This window comes from Bicyclus anynana, chromosome 1, assembly GCF_947172395.1.
Source record: "Bicyclus anynana chromosome 1, ilBicAnyn1.1, whole genome shotgun sequence".
Taxonomy (NCBI): domain Eukaryota; kingdom Metazoa; phylum Arthropoda; class Insecta; order Lepidoptera; family Nymphalidae; genus Bicyclus; species Bicyclus anynana.
In genome coordinates this window covers 7,109,320-7,134,727 of record NC_069083.1, presented here as the reverse complement: position 1 = coordinate 7,134,727, position 25,408 = coordinate 7,109,320, and the positions used below count along the sequence as shown (strand labels likewise).

Genomic DNA, 25,408 nt, shown 5'->3' with positions numbered 1-25,408 from the left:
TCAGCCGGGGAGTGAACCCAGGACCTCCGTCTTGTAAATCCACCGCGCATACCATAAGGAGGCCGTAAAAATTTTGGGTAATCACATAATGCCAGCATCGCGTCGATGTTTTCTTTGGGAGCACATTTTTATGGGTGGCGGCACTATATATCAAATGACCAGTTTTCTCTCTCATGCACTTGACTACAATGCCAGATGAAAAGCAATGATGCTTTCTATTCACTCTCACCTTGGTGAATCAAATGATGAATATAATTTGATTAAAATTGGAGTGTTCGTAAACTCTGTCGAATAATTTAAAACTACAAAGAATATTCAAAAGTGAGGGCACTGCACATAATCCCCAAAACGAAAGAAGCATTTAATACGAGCTCTCCCGTTTCTGTTGACACAGCTAAGTAACCACGCGACGCCACGGTTCATTTGCATTTCTCTTAATCTCCGTTATGAATAAAGAAAAATTCGCCGGAGACGTTTTCCGAACGGCAAAACGTCTAATGAAGGAGCCCGAGGATTACGAAGCACCCGCGCACTTTCGCGACATTACACTTTTAATTTGAACGAATCTTATTATTTTCTTTTGTTGATTTAAGCTCTCGTACCAAGGAGACGGGAGACGTGACCTGCAGTGGAAAAATGCGATTGCCATCTAAAGCCAACCGTTTAAATGAACGAGATTGGAGCTTAAAAAGTATAATGGACGAGGGGGCGGTGGACGGCGATCCCGGGGGCGCAAGATGGCCGATTTGCGATTGAGATGAGACCACCCCTGACCCCCTCTCGAAGATCAAGCAATATAATTAAGTCCGCTTATTTTCTTTCTTTGTTCAACTATGTACCAGAATAGTGTATTTTAGCTTGACTACGACATACTAGGTACAGCTACAGTCTTTCTTGATGAGTACTGTTTACCAACAAACAAATTAAAAATGAGGGTATTAATCACTAGTTATTTCACACCTACTAATAATTATAATTAACTTGTTCTTATATTAATGAAAATAAATTTGATTAGTAAGCTTAGGACTACTAGATATGGTTAATTTATTTTATATAACATTTTATACGCATACCATACGTAATTTGAAATAAATAAGTTATGAAATGACATGCGTTTTCTACCTTCATTTCTATTTTCTTTGTTGGTAAACAGTACTCATCAAGAAAGGCTGTAGTTTAGAATTCATTATACGTTCATTATCTACAGAACCACCATGGTTACAACCACCTTCATTCAACCATAATTTCAGTGGCTCAATGATATTAGCCCGTGTGAAACTTTTGGATAATTTCAATACTTTCAGACTTTTTATTTGGGCAGGTATTACCATGCTTTTATCTGCAGTAAAACACCGGTTAATTTACAGGCACATGAGGCGTACTTATGCCTCAATTTGCCGGGCACCGCGTAGTACATTATAGGACGTTTGTCATGTGTATTATGTGTGGTTAAGTTTGTGTGTGCGTGTAGTTTCACAACATCAAGCTATTGCTTGTTCCGTCAACTATTACTTAAGTACTTTACAAAACAACAATACAATCACCCTTGCACCCTTAACAATAACACTTGCGTATCACGTCGTCGCATTCCACTTCGTCGATTCTCTTTCTACGATCGCTAACGCTTCGAAAACTTAAAAAATGTATGGGAATGACAGATCTTGATCACGTTACCTGTCGATAGCAAATGTCATTCCCATACATCTTTCTAATTTTCGAAGCGTTAGCGATCGTAGAAAGAGAATCGACGTGCCACTTGGCTAGGGGGCAGGTAATTTCTTACCTTCACGTAAATTGTATAAGCTGTAGATATAAAATATGTTATTTGAAAACCATAATATAAGTTGCTAACAGTTTTTTTGTTACAAAAAGTTGCTAAAACTCATCAGCTTTACTAGATTTCCACCGAGACCACAGCAGCTCATCTTTCTAAAAGATTTCCAACAAAAACAAAACTAAACGAAAGCCTTCCTTTGAACAGTGACAGGAAAAGTTGAGAGGCACCGAGGGGCGACGACCACAACCCCACCTGGCTCCCAAAAATATCGCATAAATGAATCGAAGGGCCGCCTCTTCAGCCGCGAAATTTCAGCCATACTTCCAAACCTATAATCCCTCATAATCACCTTTACAAAGCAAAGATTAAAAACGATTCTCACCCCAGTGTCCCCCTCCTACCGCTTTTATATGCGAGACGGCGAAAAGTAAGATTAAATCATTATTTTTCTTAAGCCCGTCTCGTTTTTTCTCCGCTCTAGTGGAAGTTTTTTCGCTTGGACTTTTGATGCGGACGATCAAAGACTTGTGTTCAAATTTACATAACATTCTTAAATAAATTGCGGGGAGGCTGGGGCGAATTTAACACGAACCGCTCTCAGTATAAACTTATTAATGCGAATACTACGATTGATGCTTAATGTACTATTAATTTATTCCGAGGATTAGCACCCGCTCGAATGAAGGCGCATAATTTTGGAATTAAAACGAACTTCTTGCTCAATAAAAATATCATAGCTCTGAAACGGAGCAGCGAACAGAAACGTTGGTTCAAACATTTTGATCATCATATATATTTAAAGCTAAAAGTAGATAGCCCACCTGATGTCAAGTAAAAAGTCTTCTGTTACAGAGCAAAACCTTCCAGGGCAACCGTTTGGAAGACATCCTGTAACAAGCTGCTTTTTTATCGCAAGGAAGTCCTCATGGATCAAAATCAAAAAAAAATCAAAAATCATTTATTTCAAGTAGGCTCAGTTTACAAGCACTTTTGACACGTCAGTTGACTATTTGTAAAGATTCTACCACCGGTTCGGAAGGCAAGTTCTGCTGAGAAGATACCGGCAAGAAACTCAACAGTTGCTCTTTTGAAAAAGTCATACAGTATTATAATTTACAATTAATAACAATTACTGTTTACATTTTTTATAGTTTTACTTTCTGTGTGAAGGTGGAAGCTGATCCAACGACCTCCAAGCATCTTTATCATTAAGGAACTCATCAATGTTGTAGTACCCTCGACTAAGTAGATGTTTTTTAACACATTGCTTAAAGCTATGCATTGGCAGGTCCATCACAGTCTTGGGGATCTTATTATAGAAGAGTACACCCAAACCTACAAAGGATTTTTTTACTCTTTGGAGACGATATGCAGAAATAACTAACTTATGCCCGTGTCTAGTAAGACGTGGGTTTAAATCTCCTTTTCGTTTGTACAAATTAATATTTTGTCTTACATAGACTATACTGTTATATATATATTGACAGGCTACTGTTAGTATACCTATTTCTTTAAACTTTTGACGAAGGGACTCGATTGGATACCATTGCACCACGTACCGCACAGAAACTATACAGCCCCCCTAGCCTTCGAAAACTAGAAAAATGTATGGGTATGACAGATCTTGATCACGTGACCTGACGATAGTAAATGTCATTCCCATACATCTTTCTAATTTTCGAAGCGTTAGCGATCGTAGAAAGAGGTGCCACTTGGCTAGGGGGCAGCACTGATCGACTATAAACAGGGTCAAAAAGTGAGGTTAGTTTATCGTCAGCGCTACTTTAACGACGTTGACCCTTTACGTCTGGAGGTCTGAGGAACTTACGGAGTTCTTTCATCTTATCGAATTAAGCCATCGGTACAATATTCTCTATAAAAGAAATGGTTGGCACTGAAGCAAAAAATTACAAGTGTTATTCATCCCCACAGCTAAAGGTTTCAGGCTTGGGAAACACGATAATATGTTGTCCAATTCAGTCATTAACAGGTGTTAATAATGTATTCCTGGATATCTAGACTATACCTAGGCATCTAGATAATAAGTTGTCAACTTCAGGAATAAGTTGTATATAATGTCCATGCAAGAGGCCTATGTCCAGCAGTGGACGTCAATCGGTTGATAATTTTTATTTTTTATTTATTTATTTAATTACATACAGGGTGATTCGGTCTTTAGTGCGGATATTTTTTTTCGTGGTTCTGTATCATTAATAGAATATAAATCTACAAACAGTTCGATACATTTTATGTAATTTTTTTTTTTAATTTATGTCTCTAAAATAACAAAATAATGTACATATTATTACTAAACCAGATATATTCAGCTTAAAAGTGATCTGGTGACGTCTTTTAGGTATCAAACGAAAATAAAATAAACGCACAATAGGGTGACCCTAAAATTCTGTTCAAAAGTAAATAACTTTAGCTAACGGTAATTTTGTTATTTTTGAGTTAAAAAAAAAAAGAAAAAATACGTGATCATTAAATTTTGTTTATGTACAAAATATAAAAATATCCGCACTAAAAAAAATTTCTTCCTGTATAATAATTACATGATAAAAATTAAAAGGTGCAGACATAAACTTGTTAAAGTTTTTCTGCGCACCCTTCGCCGTTGACAATACTGTAATTAAATCTACTACTATATAATACTATAATACTAATCTACTATGAACTTAAAAATAATAAAAATTAGAAAGAGAAATCTAATTCTATAATTAAAACTACACATAAATACATAAAAACACTACGTTTAACTTAATATAACAATAATTAGAAACAAAATGTAAACAAAAACAGAAAAGGTGGGTATGAAGTGAATAAAACTGACATCTGAGTGATATTTGTATATACAGGCTGTTCATACAATAATTGGTAATACTTATGTTACTCATAGTTATTAGTGATAAGTTTTAGATAATACTCTTTTAATTTTTGTTTTATATTTTTTATAGTTAGAATGTCTTTTAATGATTTAGGAAGCTGATTAATTAAATTAGGAATAACATAATTAAGTTTTCTTTTTCCATATAGGTTATTATAGTTAGGTAAGAGTAGTTTTATTTTATCATGTCTTCGTGCTGAATAAGTTTTTGATTTTTTTATTAAATTTTCTGTGAAATAATGTTCAATCAATAAAGATAGTTCAACTTTTTCATGTACAGGAATAATTTTACAATATGCGAATAATTGTCGATAGTCATTTTTGAACATGTTTTTAATTTTATTTGGAACCAATAAGGTAATGTGCCTGTAATTTCTAATTTTTGAAGCTTCACCGTTGTTTGAAATCCGCCCGCTGGACTATTGTCGTACCTGCACCTAAAAGAATAATCTACTACAAAAATTCTCAGTTTCTTTTTTGGAAAGAAATTAGTAACAGAGGCGTAGCTACAGCCGTATCTGCCGTATCAATGATACGGGGCTCCCGGACCACAGAGGCCCTAAGGGTCCCAAAATTGGCCAAAAATTTCACCAATTAAAAAACCAAGCAAAAATTTTGTTAAAAACTAATTTACAATATTATTTAATCTGGTAGTGATTCCCGAAAAAAAAAAACATAACAAAACTGCAGAAATCACAGAAGTAAACAGCAATACTTTGTGATAAACGAGTTAGGGAAGAAACTCAACAATTTTTTCGGAATTTACCGCTTGTCTATTGGGCCCCCAACTAATTTTGATTCAGGGCCCTTCTAAGGCATACGCCACTGATTAGTAAACTTCCTTTCATATCAAAACAATAAAGGCAGCTATAGCCTTAGGTACTTGTACGATATCTCGGTCTGCGCTTGCCCAAAGTTTAACATCTCGTACCATTACTGGCACGTATTTGTTCACACTAATTTATCTCACACAAGCTTACGCTAAGCTGAGCGCCCAACTTCAAGTTCGGTAAGTGTGTGTTTGATTGTTTTGGACTCAGGTAGCGCGCGTGAAATATGTAGCTACTTTGTGTTCGTAAGCTCGCCTTAAGTTTACGTCGGGAGGCCTTTAACTAGTTTAATACTCACACCCAATGATATTAAATACTGTTAGATGTGTTACTAGCACATGAAAAATGAGGCGCTCGAAAGAGGAAAGGAGATGGTCCAAAATTGTATGAAGCCTAGGATCAGTCATTGTACCCTGGCGGAAATAAAAGAAAATATAAATATTAACTATTTTCGATTATACAAATCTACAATTTTTTCTTTCGAAATAATATTCATTCTCTCCCAAGAAATGCAATACTATTAAGGGTAACAATGGCGAATTGATGACATTTTCAACGCAATAGTCGTTTTGACGTTTGCTGTCAAATGTCATGTCATAGTTACTTTAAGGACGCCATCTTGATATAAATCAAAAACATTTTTAATTTTATTTTACCAATACCCTGTATTTTTTTAAATTTAATGATACGGGGTATAGAGTGGACCTGAAATGGACCATCTCCTTTAAACACAACTCAATGTAGTGTAGTAAATAGTGGTCAACAACGAACTTTAATTAAACAAATAATACCTAAATATCGTCTACAATATCGAGTTGTGTGTTCAGGAAGTGTAAAATCTATATATACATTAATATATAATGGAATTAAAGACAAAATTGTGCATGTGTGTGCTGTGTTGTAGCCTATAATTTGGATCGCATTTGCGGTGATTTTGTAGGGACGTAACCGATCTATAGTATAAAATTATTATTGCTCACACCTACGTTGGTAAAGTCATCTATGAAGGCCTAGTTTGTGTTGCCAGTGTTAGAGACCTACAATACAATTCAATTGAAAGGAAAAAGTGCTTCATAACAAAATGCGCTTTATACTTACCTAGCTGGACGGTTCAGGGTCAAATCAAAAATCATTTATTTCAAGTAGGCTCAGTTTACAAGCACTTTTGACACGTCAGTTGACTATTTGTAAAGATTCTACCACCGGTTCGGAAGGCAGGTTCTGCTGAGAAGATACCGGCAAGAAACTCAACAGTTGCTCTTTTGAAAAATTCATACAGTATTATAATTTACAATTAATAACAATTACTGTTTACATTTTTTATAGTTTTACTTTCTGTGTGAAGGTGGAAGCTGATCCAACGACCTCCAAGCATCTTTATCATTAAGGAACTCATCAATGTTGTAGTACCCTCGACTAAGTAGATGTTTTTTAACACATTGCTTAAAGCTATGCATTGGCAGGTCCATCACAGTCTTGGGGATCTTATTATAGAAGAGTACACCCAAACCTACAAAAGATTTTTTTACTCTTTGGAGACGATATGCAGAAATAACTAACTTATGCCCGTGTCTAGTAAGACGTGGGTTTAAATCTCCTTTTCGTTTGTACAAATTAATATTTTGTCTTACATATACTATACTGTTATATATATATTGACAGGCTACTGTTAGTATACCTATTTCTTTAAACTTTTGACGGAGGGACTCGCGTGATTTTAATTGATATATTGCTCGAATTGCTCTTTTTTGAAGAACAAATATAGATTGTATATCGGCAGCCTTGCCCCACAATAAAATACCGTAAGACATTACGCTGTGAAAGTACGCAAAATAAACAAGCCTAGCTGTATCAACATCAGTAAACTGTCTTATTTTTCTCACGGCAAATGCCGCTGAGCTAAGTTTACCAGACAGTTTTTCTATATGAGCACCCCACTGAAGTTTACAATCCAAGGTCACTCCCAGGAAAACTGTGGAACTCTCCATTTCCAGTGTTTCACCATCGATCATTATAGACTTATCTAATTTTTTAACATTTGGCAATGAAAACTCAATACATTTAGTTTTCTTGGCATTCAAAAGTAGATTATTTGCAGTGAACCAATGCGACACATGCGATATGGCACGGTTTACGTCGTCAGAGTTATCTTTATTTCTGTCGGACTTAAAAATTAAGGATGTGTCATCAGCAAACAGTACAATCTCACATATGCCGCTGACATGGTATGGTAAATCGTTTATGTACACTAAAAATAGAAAAGGACCCAGAATTGAACCCTGTGGGACGCCCATTATGGTAGTGGAACCGTGCGACTTTATATCATTTATGCATACCTTCTGCGTTCTATCACTGAGATAAGAGGCAATGAGATCGAGTGCAACACTTTTGATGCCATAGTGGCTTAACTTGAGTAGAAGGGTGTTATGGTCAACACAATCGAACGCCTTGGACAGATCACAGAACACACCAATAGCATTCTTAGAACCTTCCCATGCTTCATAAATATGTTTTAAAAGTTTAGCCCCTGCATCAGTTGTATTGCGACCTTTTGTAAAACCATACTGTTCAGGATGAAACAAGTTATTTAAATTAAAATGACATAAAAGTTGATTTAATATGATTTTTTCAAAGACCTTGCTAAGTGTTGGCAATATTGTAATCGGTCTATAATTATTAAGATCTGATTTGTCTCCTGATTTAAAAAGTGGTATCAATTTGCCATGCTTCATTAGGTTCGGAAAAATACCTAAGTCCACACATTCATTAAAAATAATGGCTAAGTGGGGAGCAATTACATCAATTATATTAGATATTACTTTCACTGACATGCCCCACAGATCTCCGGTTCTTTTTAATTTTAACAAATTGAAAGATTTTTTAATGTCTGATACAGTTATGTGGTGAAATTCAAAAAGAACGTTGCACTCTAGACACGGGCATAAGTTAGTTATTTCTGCATATCGTCTCCAAAGAGTAAAAAAATCTTTTGTAGGTTTGGGTGTACTCTTCTATAATAAGATCCCCAAGACTGTGATGGACCTGCCAATGCATAGCTTTAAGCAATGTGTTAAAAAACATTTACTTAGTCGAGGGTACTACAACATTGATGAGTTCCTTAATGATAAAAATGCTTGGAGGCCGTTGGATCAGCTTCCACCTTCACACAGGAAGTAAAACTATAACAAATGTAAACAGTAATTGTTATCAATTGTAAATTATAATACTGTATGACTTTTTCAAAAGAGCAACTGTTGAGTTTCTTGCCGGTATCTTCTCAGCAGGACCTGCCTTCCGAACCGGTGGTAGAATCTTTACAAATAGTCAACTGACGTGTCAAAAGTGCTTGTAAACTGAGCCTACTTGAAATAAATGATTTTTGATTTTGATTTTGATTTTGATTCTTTAACATTGCCTCTTAATAGTCTCTGGGCTTCCGTAGCAGACGAATCTAGTGAATCAGTTAACAAGATAGGAAAATTCTGGAAAAAATCTTCAAAGGCATTAACAACCTCGATATCAGTGTTTACCTTTTTGTCATTGACAATTAATTCAAAACTGATATCCCGCGGTTTGATTTTTCCTGATTCTCTATTAATTATATTCCAGGTGGTTTGTATCTTGTTCTCAGACTCAATTATTTTCTGTTTGATGTGTAACGATTTCGCAAGAATACAAACACGTTTGAAAATTTTTGAGTAACTTTTGACATAATCTAAATAAGTTCGCGTTTGAGTATATTGTTTTTCCTCGTACAACTCGTACAGTTTGTCTCTACTTTTGTAAATGCCTACAGTAGCCCATTCGCTAAACTTTAATTTTTGACTAGCATTAATGCGTTTAAAGTTAAAAATTTTACTAAACTCTCTGTCTATTGTCTTGAAAAGTGTACCAAAGAGCATGTCTGGATGATTATTTTCAAATGCAAGACTTGGAATTTTAGAAATAATTGTGTTTTTGAATCGCTTTAATTTACTTTCAGTTATTGGCCTACACTTTACCTAGGCAGGGGTCTGGGTTGTAGGTTTATATATAGACCCTCAACCATCCAAGTAGAGTCCCAGACTCTATATGGACCCTTGAAACCTGGTAACTTACAACGCCACGCAGGAGTCAGCCGTATTTGATATTATGACATCCCCGATAATAATAAATAATCCTTTAATTCTGTTGAATATTGTTTAAAAATAATATGACATTTATAATTATCACGTACTGGTTTTTCAAAGCTATATATAATTTTTAAGGTTTAAAATACCATGTACAAATGATTACATCTACTTATTAAAGTCAAAAGAGAACTGGCGCCTAAGCAAGCCTGTTCCACCATTGGTACAACAAACCTTCCTTGATACACTCATCATCATCATCATCATCATCATCATATCAGCCGATGGACGTCCACTGCAGGACATAGGCCTTTTGTAGGGACTTCCAAACATCACGATACTGAGCCACCTGCATCCAGCGAATCCCTGCGACTCGCTTGATGTCGTCAGTCCACCTGGTGGGGGGTCGGCCAACACTGCGCTTACTAGTGCGGGGTCGCCATTCCAGCACTTTGGGACCCCAACGTCCATCGGCTCTTCGAACTATGTGCCCCGCCCATTGCCACTTCAGCTTCGCAACTCGTTGAGCTATGTCGGTGACTTTGGTTCTTCTGCGGATCTCTTCATTTCTGATTCGATCACGCAGAGATACTCCTAACATAGCTCGTTCCATCGCCCGCTGTGTGACTCTGAGCCTTCTTATGAGGCCCATAGTTAGCGACCAAGTCTCGGAACCATAGGTCATCACTGGCAACACGCACTGTTCGAAGACTTTCGTCTTCAGGCACTGAGGAATTTCGGACGAAAAGATTGATACACTAAATGATTCAAATGATGATTATCATCATCATCATTACAAGCCGATGGACGTCTAGCTGGACAAAGGACAGTCTTGACAGCATCCAGTGGTTCCCTGCAAACATTTGGTGTCCTCGGTCCACCTAGTAATCTGAATTAATATTTACTAGTTAGCCCTTTATACAATCTCACCTGATGGTAAGTGATGATGCAATCTAAGATGGACGCGGACTAACTTGTTAGGAGGAGAATGAAAATCCACACAATTTTTCGGTTTCTACACGACATCGTACCGGAACGCAAAATCGCTTGGCGGTACGTCTTTGTCGGTAGGGTGGTAACTAGCCACGGCAGAAGCCTCCCACCAGCCAGACCTGGACCAATTAAGAAAATCTCAATCGACCCAGCCGGGGATCGAACCCAGGACCTCCGTTCTGTAAATCCACCGCGTATACCACTGCGCCACGGAGGCCGTCGGAAGGCCTCAGTTTTAATTCGATTACGCAGAGATACCCTGAGCATAGCAAACAAGTAGGTATACCTATGTGTACTGTGTATGTAGATAATATTCTTTGATATGTTGATGGACTAAGGAGGAAAAAGGAGGATGAAAATCCACACGCATTTAGGTTTCTACACGACAAAATTATATACCTAACCCTTGGCTTAGAATATGCAACAGTTAAAATTAGACAGACAAGATACAGTTTTAAAACGATAAAATGTAATGGCCATATCAGGCGTAGGTTTTGATGAAAGTGAGGGCTTAAGAAGCCCTTAAAAAGAACTTCTGCGGCTTGATTGATGGCACCGCAGATTTATTATGTTAATTCTTTGACGTCTCCCTGAAGGATATTTTTAATGAACTCTGCAGTAAGTATGCAGAGTAGCAAAAAAATATCATTGTCACCCAAACAAAGGCGATTTTCGACAAAAGAGAAGTTCATTTATTTCGTTTTATAATTACTGGAGGTATTTTGACAGTGATTCGTTATTTTAATAGTCATGCGATTCTCTTATAAGTATAATTTTTCAGGAGTTTTTAATTATTTTCATCCCAGACGCAAAGGAGAATGGCGATTGACTTGTGTGTATGTAACCGTAAAATTGTAAATACAGTTGGATTATAATCTATCTCCCGAGATTGTGAACTCTCGTAAGATTGTGAACCGTTTACTGCTTACAATCTTAGCCTTTTTGAAATTTGAATTTAATACCTTTTCTTAGCTAATAGCAAACTGCTCGCTAGAGCCCCCTATTCGTAGTATACCTACCTACAGATTACAGATTTTTATTATATTATTACTGAGCTTAAAATATAAGCAGCCGATCAGCTGTTATTCTTTTATATACTAACTAGCGGACGCCTGCGACTTCGAGCGCGTGGAATTTAGTTTTTCACAAATCCCTCGGGAATCATGGATTTTTTAACCGATGATAAGTAGCCTATGCGTGAAATCTATTTCCATTCCAAATTACAGCCAAATCGGTTCAGTAGTTGTGGCGTTAAAACGAAACAAACATCCATACAAACTTTCGCGTTTATAATATTAGTAGGACATACTAGGTAGGTAGTACCCACAGACAAATTATAAGTTCACAGACAAAGTAGAAGTATTTATAAACTAAGTTTTTAATTTGAGAACCTTCCTATTCCGTATAGGGAGGTGTAGCGTTTGTTTATACGCTTTTTAAAGTTAATATCCCTATATAACTTTAAAAAGCGCAGCAACAAACGCTACACCTCCCTATTCTTAGAATGTACGCGTACGTAACACAACACCGCGTCGCGAAACTCTCGCATCCGTTCAAAAACTCAATAAGTGACGTCATTAGCGGAACAGTGGAGTCTGATTCAATCATCTGCACAACCCTCGTGGCGCCCACCTGAATTACCTTTCCTTTTATCATCATTTTAACCCTTGCCCGTCGGAGATAAGTTTATTTTGAGCCGGTCGAGTGCTACGTTTTAAGTGCTTCTTTTGTGACGACATTCCGCTACGCCTCGCCCAATTAACCCCGGCTGGGCTCAAAAATTAAGTTAAATACTCCGACTTTGCCAGTGTTTGCTTATTGGCAATCGACGTGGTTCTATAACTTCGTAAATTAAAACTCCGCTGGGACCGATGTCTGCTCATTTCATGCTATAAGGGAGACGCCACACGGTAGGTGCGGTTGCGGCGCGGCGCCGGAGCGGTGACGCTGCGGCGGTCTGCATATAAATATGTATGACTTGCTGACGCTCCGCGGTTTATCCGCGTGGTTCCCGTTCCCGTAAGAATATAGGATAATATATAGCCTACTAGCGGACGCCCGCGACTTCGTCCGCGTGGAATTTAGTTTTTCACAAATCCCTCGGCAACCATTAATTTTTCCGGGATGAAAGTAGACTATGTGTTAATACAGGCTATAATATATCTCAACACCAAATTTCAGCTAATCCGATTCAGTAGTAGAGGCGTGAAGAAGTAACAAACATTCATATTATTAAAATCATCAGTTTTCGCAAATCTCGGGAAACCATGGATTTTTTCGGAATAAAAAGTAGCCTATGTTAATCCTGAGTAAAATCTATTTCCATTCCAAATTTTAGCCAAATCGCTTCAGTAGTAGCGGCGTTAAAGAGTAAGAAACATCCAAACATACATCCAAACATCCATACAAACTTTTGCGTTTATAATATTAATAGGAAGTAGGATAGCCTTTCTCGATAAATGGGCTATCTAACACTGAAAGAATTTTTCAAATCGGACCAGTAGTTTCTGAGATTAGCGCGTAAACCAAACAAACAAACAAACAAACTTTAGCTTTATAATATTAGTTATAATATTAGATATGCCACACGGTGCGTTCCGCGGTATGATCGCGGCGCGGCGCCGGAGTGGTGCCGTTGCGGCGTCCTGCATATAATAATCAATGATATTCCAGACGGTGAGTTCCGTCGCCTTAACGCAAGCACACTTTTTGCTACGGCGCCGCAACGGTGCCACATGCGTATGGCGATGCGGCAAAATGCGTCGCCGCACTGCACCGTGTGGCTTCACTCTAAGGGAACGTCTGGCGACGTTGTTGTTCATTTGTGTTATACACATGAGGCTACGTCTCTACGATACGCTACGACGCTACTTAAACTTGTGATGAAAGTTTTTAGAAAAAAAATAGCAAAATTACACAGACACTAAATTGATGTTTAAGTTCGTTATTCATGACCACAAATCCGTATCGGACACATCGCATCAAACGGATTTTTATTTTATGGTAGGTACATAGAATCCGTTCGATGCGATCCTTACGATAAGGATCAGTGGACGCATTTGTATGACGTTCTATACAAAGAATACTAAAATCCGTTTTATGCGATGCGGATTTGTGAACGCCTGCTTATTTTGTTACGTCGATTACTTTTTGGAAAATAACGTACAGAAATCCAATTTAACCTGTATTGCATATATTTAGAACTGAATTTTGAACTCTTTAAAATATTCCATATAACACCGTCTTACAATGCTATCTAGGATCGACAAAACGAACGACATATTTCATTATCGTTATTGAAAACAAGCCGACGCCCCGCGGTTTCACCCGCGTAGTTCCCTTTTACGTGTAGTATATTATAGTGTTAATGATAATAATATAAATAATAACTTTAAATAGTTTAAAAAACCAAATATTGAATTTAAGTCACGTGACAATTTACTAGTTCGAGGGGAATGGGAATATTGGTCATATTTAAAAATATGGCAAATATTCTTTAAAAAAAAAAGTGCTTGTAAACTAAGCCTAATTGAAATAAATGAATTTTGAATTTTTTGTTCGTTGAAACTTGGGAACTCTGAAATTGAAGAAATTAGGACTGATATGCCTACGATTGGAGCTACGCCTGCTACGGGACAAGTTAGGTATTGTTATATAGAGTATATATTCAATAGTTCCTGATGCTGTTATATAGAGACTATAAGCAAGTTTTGCAGACAGTTTCAAGGTTAGAATTATTTTGTTGAAGTAAAAATATAATACTTTGTTATTGCTAACTTCAAGCAGAGGCGTCCCAAAACGTCCTTTACGATCCAGACGATGACATGACAACCGACAATGCTTCCCTGTCAACACAATCACAAACTACACAGCGTCTTCGCGCGAAGACGAGGTCCCCGATATCTAACGTCACCCGGACGTGGGTTTTCTAACTCACGATCTTAGGGGCGTCCGGACTGATTCACTCAGGTCACGGCTAAGTCGAGGTAACATAGGAGACGCCCTTAGGTTGACCGCTCACTGACGATTTTTAGTTGGGCGATAGTTAGACTTAAAGTTAGAGTTACTTTTTAATTGTGCGTGATCGCGGTCGTGTGTCCAATTTATTAGTTGGACGATTTAGTTGGACAGATGTGCGGGCTGTCATACATCGCTATACCTGTAATCGGCCGATTAAGTCGGCCAAATAAGTGAGCGGGGGCTCTTAGAGAGTCGATCCGTTCTCTATCTTTATTTCAGCCTTCGGGTCTCATCAGGTGATGCTTCTGCGCTCGCCCAAACCCCCCGGTGTCACCGTAGTGGTCCCACATGGAGCCATCGGTTAATACTGATCACGAAAAAAAGTTTCTATTTATCGACATGATATTTAGGCAAAGGTATTAAGGTAAGAGTATATAGTGTTATGGAATTAGTAACCTCCTGCTGTTAAGCAAGTTCACACAACACTAAGTAGCGACATATTTCACGCGCGCTACCTGAAGCAATTAAACACACACTAGTGGAACTATACAGGGTGGTCGGGAGTATTTGCCATAACTGTGGGTTTATATTCATTAATACCGAATTAATTAAAAATGTTAAATGTGTTCTAAAATTAATATTTTCGGGGTAAATATTCATTTTGTAAACAGATCTTAATTAAGACGTGGTCAAGTTTTACGTATTTTAAAATGCAAGGATAGATAAAGGCGTGTGTTACATGGATAGTCGGAATCATATGAATTAATTTGTATAAAAACATAAAAAGTTTTAACTTTTTAGTTAGAAAAAAATAGTTATGCAATTCTGCTCCTATATGTGGGCTTGTCTACACCATGAAGTTATGGAAAATTCTCCCGAGCATCCTGTATCCTGTGGCTATGTATATTTATAAAATGCACGCAACTGGGTATATAAATTACAAGTTTTATCATTCTATACCTATTTATAATTGTTACTAGCGGACGCTCGCGACTTCGTCCAGTTGAAATTGAGTTTTTTACAAATCCCGTGGGAACTATAGATTTTTCTAGGATGAAAAGTATTCTATATAAAGTATAGCAATATACTCTATCTTTCCCATATAATGCCATTAGCGGACGCCCGCGACTTCGTCCGCGTGGAATTTAGCTTTTCACAAATTTCTCGGGTTCCATGGATTTTTCCGGGATAAAAAGTCTAGTGTTAATCCATGCTATAATATATCTCAATACCAAATTTCAGCGAATTCGGCTCAGTAGTAGCGGCGGTAAAGAGTAACAAACATCCAAACAAACATCCATCCAAACATCCATACAAAGTTTCGCGTTTATAATAGGTATTAGTAGGATTTAAAGTCAACGATAAACAGACAGACCGACAGATAGACAAAAATGGTAAAAACTGTTCTTTTGTGTTTTACATATACCTAGTGTTTATTCTATTCCCTTCAGAAAACACAGTTATTTTAAAATCCCAAAACGACAATTTTATTTCATATACGGATACCCGCAGGAATTCGCGCGTTCGCAGGTTCGCGTGGAATTCTTGTCAAGTTGTTTAGTAAAAAAAAGTCGGGCTCGTCCGGGATTTGAACCCGGGACCTCTCGCACCCAAAGCGAGAATCATACCCCTAGACCAACGAGCCGATTGAGTGACACATTCAATAAGTTAATTACATTAAATCATAAACGTAATTGGTCGTGGATTGTGGTTTCGTGACCGAGTATAATTACTAACGTAAATTGTTTGCGTTTCTTTACTATTGTGTGTAAACACTTGATCAAACTTATTACGCATTCGATTGTATTTAATCAATTAGGTACATATTACAAAAAACAGTTATAATTGTAAACAAGTGGAATATCACGACTTCATTCGCATGGTCATGGGACACCTTACGAAATGGGTTTTTATAAATTGACTGCACTTTTTAAGTGTATTTGGTCGACTATTGCACTTTAAATAGCAATTCTTACTTAGCTGTTATAGTTTTCCATGTAATTTCATTATATATTCTAGGTACTTTCGTAAATTATTTCACGTATCCATAAACGACCGTTTAGCCAGTAGAGAGTGGGGACACTTGACTTTACCAAAAATTAGCTCCTAAAAGCTTAATTTTTACAAACGGATCCCTAAATCGAATAGAATTGGTAAAAGACCTCTCATATCTTTCAAAGACCTATCCAACGATACCCCACACTATGAAATACACGAGTAAAATAAATTCAACCCCACTTTGCATGTAGGGAAGATACCTAAATTTAAAAAAGTATTTTTCAAGATTTTATTTTACAACTTTGTTCATATTTTTTGCTGTACATACTCATTCTCATTTATATATTTCTAATAATAGTAGGTAAAAGCGCGAACGGACGGACATGGCGAAATTATAAATGTTCTTTGTGGACTACGGAACCCTAAAAAAGGTAATGGTTGCTGTCTTCCGATCTAAAGAGATTTGAATACAGCAATCCGCTTGTGAAATACTTTAAAAAAGTAGGTGTTGTACATTGGTGTGCTCTTTATATATGCATAAACTCAATGCATAGGTACGCTGAGGAACTGTACTGGACTCAGACCAATTATTATTTTATAGGACCTGCCTCGCTACATGTTACTTTTCTGTCAAAGTATATGATCAACGATCCAATGCGATTATAACAACTGTCTCTATAGAATCGATGTTAAGTAGTTGTAATCGTGTTTGTCGGTTAAAAAGCTCCGTAAAAATACCTTTTTGTTTAATTGAATTGTGTAAAAAACGGGCAAAAACTTCTAGTTTAGTATAAGATATATACCAAATCTAAGCTCGTTTTTCTCAGAAAATGACAGACAATTTTGTTCGTGACTATGAGTGCGATACAGGTCCTTCTATAATTGGTCTGAGGTACTGGATGAGGAATTTTCCATTTTGTACAATTTGTAAGTATAGTGCCTACCCTCGTTAAAAACCTTGTGCACTCCACTGGTGTAGTATATCTGAAGGAATTAATTAATTCATTGTCTGTTTTTCATATTGCTTGTATACACGAGTAAGTACCGAAAACTGGTTCAAAATTATGAAAGTCACAGCGTCGTAGAGAAATTCCATTTAAGCTTTCCGTTTGGCGCTGGGTCGGTTCATTTATATAGTTTTAATTCCACCATTCCTTAGCTCCGCAGGGATCTTATTTCATTAGCCGCGACTCGACTGTGTGCCATCTAGTTGGAAAGCTAACGGGGAATTTACTTTGCTTTTCATACTACCTATCATGAGTTCCGCAAAGACACGGTTTTAAGTACATATAACTAGCGGACGCCCGCGAATTCGTCCGCGTGGATTTCAGTATTTCACAAATCCCACGGGAATTATGGATTTTCCGGGATGAAAAGTAGCCTATGAGTTAATCCAGAGTAAAATCTATTTCCATTCCAAGTTTCAGCCAAAACGCTTCAATAGCCGCAGCGCAAAGAAGGAACAAAAATACACACTTACACACACACATACACACACAGGCACACACAGAAACTTTTGCCTTTATAATATTAGTGTGGTACAAGTATTTGTCAGTCATTTCAAAATAATCGTTTTTTTAAGTGTTTATAGTTCAAATTACCCCGAGCCATAAACAATCTAATTTGAACTACTGAACCGATTTTGATGTGACTTTCACTGGAAGACAGACATTATTAAGCATATGGGCTACTTTTTATCCCGGAATTTTTTTCACGGGATTTGACAAACTGAATTTTATGCGCGTAAGTGGCAGGCGCTTGTTTAAAATAAAAATCTTTAAAAAACTTTAAAGTAACTTAATCTCCACTAATAAGTATTATAAAGAAGTAAAGTGATTTGGTGAGGTTCTATGGGGAATTGGCTCTACTAAAACGATTTATAAAACTCTTTGACTAAGAGAATGTCACGTTATTTGTGAGTGTTATAGGCTATATATATTTTTGATTTAATGATAGGCTTGAAGAATGTTTTTAATTTATAATCTGGGTTTACGAATGTTTGAAAACTTTTGCTAAATATTTTTGCAAAAAGGGCTCGTCCGGGATTTGAACCCGGGGCCTCTCGCACCCGAAGCGAGAATCATACCCCTAGACCAACGAGCCGCCAGAGAATATGGGGAAATATGCGAAATGCAACGTAAATGAAATTATGGCTACAAACCATATTATCATGACTATACTTGATACTAACAAAAGTATTACAAAAGGAGAATGGCGAGGTTGCATGTATTTTGGTACTAGCAGATAAAAGTAGCGTACATAGTGGAAATCCATTAATAGTTGTTATCGTGATCAAACTAAGAAAAAAGTAAATGGTAACCAATCTTGAAAAGCAGGGAGAAAAGAGATACCTTAAAATTAGAAGGTACCCTATCTATGCACACGAATAAATGTGAATTTTATACTGAAAAACACCGCCGCTGGCATACAACTGCGTGATTGCTTTATAACTATGATAAAGCGTTTCGATCTCAGACAACAAGTAGAACAATTTTACTATGCTAAGTATAGAAGTAATCTTGATTCCCGTTCTGTAAAATCTCAATATTTTTTTACAAGCATCTTATAAAATAATAGTTTTAATAAATACAAATGTATGAGTGTACGACACTTCTGAGTGTGACTCCCACTTTCGCCATCCTCCTTTATGATATTCTTTGTGGAAACCGGTCAAATCCCAGCCAAGGTCACCCAGATGGCCTGATCCGACAGAAAATTCTCTACGTACAACTACGTTTTACTCAGAAACCATTCTCTATCTAGAAAACAGCCCCAGGAAACGTTGACTCTATGTTCTCTATCTCTATGACTCTAATTCTACAATGTTCAATTTCATGTCACATTTTTGGTCTTTGAATCAATATCACTTTTCGGATATATGCTTTCCTACAAAGGTGCTCTAATTTTACTTGGCTTTACCTACTAATACATTCCCTTTCATTTTATAGCTAACCATTATAAACATGGAGAGTGAGTCTACGACAGTGGTTCCCAAACATTTTCAAGTAGTGATCACTTTGATTTTATTATGATAAGTTTACTATAAAGTGAAAAAAATAGGTAACAGTTATCAAAATGTTGTACATTGCGGACTAATAACTACAATTTGTATCACTGACACAGGACTACTGAGTATGGATTGGTTACTTAAGATAGACGCGAATCTAGATGAAATCTAACGCAAATCTAGAGAACAATCACTATCGCTCATATGCAACACACGATTTTTACCGCACAGTGTCGTGAGTTGCATGTGAATAATTAGCATCTGAGTCTTCATCATAATCATTATATCAGCCGATGGACGTCCATGTACGGCCTTTTGTAAAGACTTGCAACCATCAGGATCCCGAGCCACATCCAGCGAATCTGCTCGCTTGATGTCGTCAATCCACCTGGTGAAGGGTCGACCAACATTGCGCTTTCTAATGTAGGGTCGCCATTCCACCATCTGAATGTTAAAAAAATAAATTATACTTAACTAATAAAAGACGCTTTACTAGTTACTACTAATCAGTTCGATTAAAAACAGAAAAAAAGTGTGAGGTGCTTGTTTATATTCACAAATCGATATGATGTGTGTAACAATTCATGGACGGCAGTTTGGGAACCGCTGGTATAGAATGATTTCGAAGCGGTTTGCTAGCCACGGTTTCCTTTACCACAGAGAACGTGAGAAATTGTTAACCACGTGCTTAAGGCCATAGAAATCTTAGCCTACTAGCACTTGGTCATAGAGTTGACCAACAACCATTATTACGTTTACCCAACTTCAAATGAGAAGGTTCTGGATTCGCGCCGTATGTACCTATACGTAAGTATAATGTAGGTATGTAGCCTCGTATGTTTGTACTCGTATATTGGCAATAGGTTTCAAACTATTGATAGGATAGTTACTCGGTGAAGATATAGCTTTGTATTGATATAAGAGGTTTCAAAACTAGTTCAGTAGATCCAGAGGGGTTAACCCTTTAAAAACTCGCAAAATTTACCTATATATAGTAGGGCAAAAAAACAATCTTTATTAATCTTTATCCTAGGTCATCAGATACTAAATTTTTTTTTTATTTTATGTCTGAAAAGATTTTTGCAAGCAAAGATCAATTTTTAGCAAGTCCTTTGGGCCAAATGATAAGTCTTGCCATCCATAGGAGTATAGTGTGCATTTGTTATAATTATTTTAGTTATTTGAAATAAATTAAGACTAAGAATGCCTGCAGCTGGCCTGTTCACTATTTTGGTCTTTATTATCAACCTATTAAAATAAACATGAAATAAAGTGACAAAATTTCATCTACATAGGTACTGTATGATATCACCAGTAAGCACCGGATGAGATTTGTTACATAGAATCTCAAATATATGTCAACAAGCATACGTCAAAGATAGTGAATTAGCCTGCTGGTTAAATAATCGAATGACAAAAGTTAATAACAAAGTGAATACAAACAATAGATCGTAATAACAATACGCGGCACTTACATTTTGAACGTTTAACTTAGATATAAGGGGAAATAAAAACAGAGGAGAAAGCCCACTTTCCCGGAGAGCTGCTCGCGAAATTTACGGTTGTAAATAGGGCATTTCGTTTGTTTACTTATGGCCGAGTAATTCGCCGAATCCGTATAATTACAGGCATTAAGATGATTCTGTTCCCTCGAATAAAAGCAACGGACGAGGAGCCGGTAGCAAGTTTTAATTAACTGACTCTATGCTATTATGCCTGGTGGACATGACCTCTGCCTTCGATTCGGCGGGCGTAAGTTCGAATCTGGTCCGGGGCATGCACCTCCAACTTATCATTTTTGTGCATTTGAAGAAATTTAATAATGTGTGATAGAGGAGACTCGTGCTTAACAGTGAGCCGAGTTTGGGTTGTTAATGGCGATGACAAAGTGTAAGTTAGATAACGTATGTAATATGTACCTATATCTATCTATTATTATTATGTTAGCTTAAAAAAGCTAAATCCCAGAGCCGTATATTTTATAGCCAGTCCAGAAATATTATTAAAATAAACCATGATTAGAGGCTCCACAAGGATTTTTTGCTGTCTGTGCTTAGCTAAATGCTAAGCACAGACTGCAAAAAATCCTATGCTAAACTAAAGAATAAACGTATTAAACTTTCGTAATCAATTTAACTTAAGAGCGCACAGCGCGTCGATACGATATGGATAAAATTCGAAGAGCAAACGAGACGCCGAATTATGACTTTCACGTAAGTGAAAAACACGGAGCGATTGACGCGCGACGCAAATTTTATGACGCCAAAGCCATTTTTACCTAATTGCAAGTAAATTAAACAACATAACGAAAAAAAAAAATGGCCATGTTCAAGGTATATACCTAATTTTCTATACAAAACAAAAATTTAAGAAAATAAGTTTGTTTTTTTTGAGATTGAAAGCAAAATGTGAGCAAAACATGTATTTTTCAAAAAATAAACTATCAAGAAAAGTTTTACAAATTGTATATTTTGTATAGTCATAAGGAAGCTAACACTTTGAAATATCATTTACCCAAATATCAGGCTCCTAACTTTTCCAGAATCTAAGATCCAGAACCATTTGTAACCACCAAATTACATATTGCACACTCTTAATAAAATATGTTTAGCTGACTTATTTACTATTTTGGTCTTTATTATCAACCAATAAAAATCAACATAAAATCAATTGACAAAATGTCCTTTACTGTGTAATATCCACCAGTAAGCACAGGATGACATTTTTACATACAATCTCAATTTCGTGTATGTCATCTAGCCAACATCAAAGATAGTGAATTCGCCTGCTGGGCGCTTAGACTATAAGAGGCGAGATGGCAACTTAGATATTTTAAGTAGGTAATGTTAAAACATTCAAATGTCCGAATGCAAAGTCGAGTTGGAAAACTGGCTGTAAATTATGTTTTGTATACTTTATTTAGGTACTTACTTTCTCGTAGAAACGGATTGCTTCCGAGCATGGTTTGGTGCTTTTGTTTAAATTATAAGCTGTTGTTGTTATTTTAATTATATTGCTGGTTAGGTATAACAAGCTATACATTTTTAAGCTCGAAGTTTCATGTATATTTACTTGAATATATGAAGGTAGAAGAGGCGTTGGTCGCAGGAAGAAGTCTTGGCTGAGAAACATCAGAGAGTGGACCGGGATCGCGAGCGCCGCAAAATTATTTCGTCGAGGTATAAGGATAGAGACGAGTTCAAGAACCTGACTGCCGACCTTCGCTAGTTGCACTGTAAGAAGAAGAAGAAGAAGGATTGTTGGGAAATAAAATAAAACTGCTAATTAGTGACTGTCTCGTAAGTACAGTACTGGACTATTGGATCCTAAGGATATTATTTCGAGTCCTGGGATGAGCTTTGAAAATAAGGTGTAAGTTATTTTGTTCGTGGGGCATATGGGAGATATTATGGTAATATGTCATCATCGTCAATTTATTAATTCGACACCACTAGAAGTCCCGAAGGTAACGTAAAAATCATACTTACAATCGAACGTATAACTCCTCCTTTTTGGAAGTCGGTTAAAAAAGGCTATTTCAATCCTCGCGTCTGAAAAACCGACCGATAGATACTCAATATCATATATCAAGTATCAAAATTTCATCATATGTAAATTCATTTTCAGAAAGTGTGTTCAAATATGTTATAAACGTCGTATGGCATAGGTACGTGCACTTTGATAAATACAGCCTCTTCTTTTTTGTAACCCTCGCCTATGGCTCGAGCTAGCAATATCGCCGCGGCTGTATTTTTCAACTTACCGCACTTATATCATAATGTACTATTACCTATATAAAGCTACGTTATTTGTGAGTGTCATAGGCTATATTTTATCCCCGTATTCCCGTAACTACGCAGGTGAAGCTGCTGACTGTCTGCTAGTTTAAATAAAATTAGGAAGGTCTGAATAGTTTATGCTCTTGTTGTATATATAGGGCATGGAACTTTTGACGTTTGACGAGTTTTTTTAAGAATCTACAACAAATTTGTGGAAAATTTCCCGTTTTCGCCATAAATATTTTATTTACTGCCTCCCAGGCCAGTAATTTCCAAAAGAACAGGCTCACAAATGGGAAAGCGACGACCCGTATCCCGTTATATCAGCGATCAAATACCCTCAAAGGAAATAATCTGTAACATCGCTGCATTAAAAAATAAACATGGTCGTTAGCAAATCATTAGCCGGCACATTTCTCCTTCTGAAGGATCGGTACAGTTCCGCTCATGATGTACTCTTAGATAGATGTCTTTTTTAATGCTTTCTGATGTTTGGGAAACGGGTATTGGTTCGCTAATGAAAGGGTGGTGGAGATTTGGCTGAATATTATTCATTACTAGACGGTTTCTGCGTCTTTGTTCGCGTGAAATGAGATGAGGGTTTACAGGGTTGCGAATATTATGGAAGATGGCGTACGCAATACTATAGTGCAGCTAGTTACCCTTACGACAAAGACTGGCTGTACTCAAGCGATTTAGCGTTCCGGTACGATGTCGTGTAGAAACCGAGAGGAGTGTGGATTTCATCCTACTCCAAACAAGTTAGCCCGCTTCCATCTTAGATTGCATCATCTCTTACCATTAGGTGAGATTGTAGTCAAGGGCTAACTTATAGTTAAAAAAAAGAGTAAGTACTAGATCACCAACATGAGTTGGTGCAGCAGTTAAATTGGCTTTAATGATTGTTATTCTCGGAAGTAGATCACACTAATATTATAAAGGCGAAAGTTTGGAATGGCAATAGATTTCACTCTGTATTAACACATAGGCTTCATTTCATTCCGGAAAAATCCATATTTCCCTTGGGATTTGTGAAAAACTGTATTCCACGCGGACGAAGTCGCGGGCGACTGCTAGTAAGTAATAAATTATTTACTTGGGGTAATATACTTGACGAATAGTAAGTAACTGTACAAGGAAGTATGTTGGTCAAGAGGCTTGGCGAAAAAAACTAATTAACATAAAAATATATTAATTAACATAAAAATATCAAACATAAGTTAAAGAATAAGTTTTGTTTGGAGAAACTGCTTAATTAACTTATGAAGTAAAATCTTGCGTATTTTCCTCTACAAGTTAAATATTAGAGCTGACTTAGGTATATCAAAATAATATAAATTTTATAATAGTCAGCTCGTGCTGACTTCTTTTCATAAGAACTAAAAATATTACAAAATAATTTTAATTGTTCCTTGCCGCAAAGTAAGATTCACATGCTGTAAGCTGCAAATTTAACAAAAACCAAGACACTGTATTAATCTTTTAATAAGTATTTTGATCGTTTTGGGTCATCACGCATTTTCAATATTATGAAAATGTTACAGAATCATTTAAAAAAAAATTAAAATAAAAAATCGGGCTCGTCCGGGATTTGAACCCGGGACCTCTCGCACCCAAAGCGAGAATCATACCCCTAGACCAACGAGCCGCGCGGATGTCTGAGAAAAAGTAACATTCAATTGACTACGCATATATACGAGCGTTACATCGTGGAATCTTCACGTATTGCAACATAGTCTTTATGTAGAGCTAATAAGTGTCAGATTAGCTAACTGCGCTCAAGTGAAAGGTTGTATTTGAGCAGGTCCCAGGTGCTAATAACGCTGTATTGCACGACTATGGCTATACTATACCAGTACCTACTTCGTCGTCGTCATCAACCCATATTCGGCTCACTGCTGAGCTCGAGTCTCCTCTCAGAATGAGAGAGGGTAAGGCCAATAGTCCACCACGCTGGCCCAATGCGGATTGGCAGACTTCACACAAGCAGAGAATTAAGATAATTCTCTGGTATGCAGGTTTCCTCACGATGTTTTCCTTCACCGATTGAGACACGTGATATTTAATT

The 25,408-nt window shown here is 36.9% G+C and overlaps 3 non-coding genes across 3 annotated transcripts; all 3 read right to left on the bottom strand.

Annotated features, from left to right (window-relative positions):
• Window positions 1-16,129: 16,129 nt before the first annotated feature.
• Trnap-ugg (transfer RNA proline (anticodon UGG)) lies at window positions 16,130-16,201 on the bottom strand. The gene has a single exon. It is a non-coding gene; the product is annotated as a tRNA-Pro (tRNA).
• Window positions 16,202-18,585: 2,384 nt separating this feature from the next.
• On the bottom strand, window positions 18,586-18,657 carry Trnap-cgg (transfer RNA proline (anticodon CGG)). Its single transcript has one exon. It is a non-coding gene; the product is annotated as a tRNA-Pro (tRNA).
• Window positions 18,658-24,916: 6,259 nt separating this feature from the next.
• Trnap-ugg (transfer RNA proline (anticodon UGG)) lies at window positions 24,917-24,988 on the bottom strand. Its single transcript has one exon. It is a non-coding gene; the product is annotated as a tRNA-Pro (tRNA).
• Window positions 24,989-25,408: the final 420 nt, after the last annotated feature.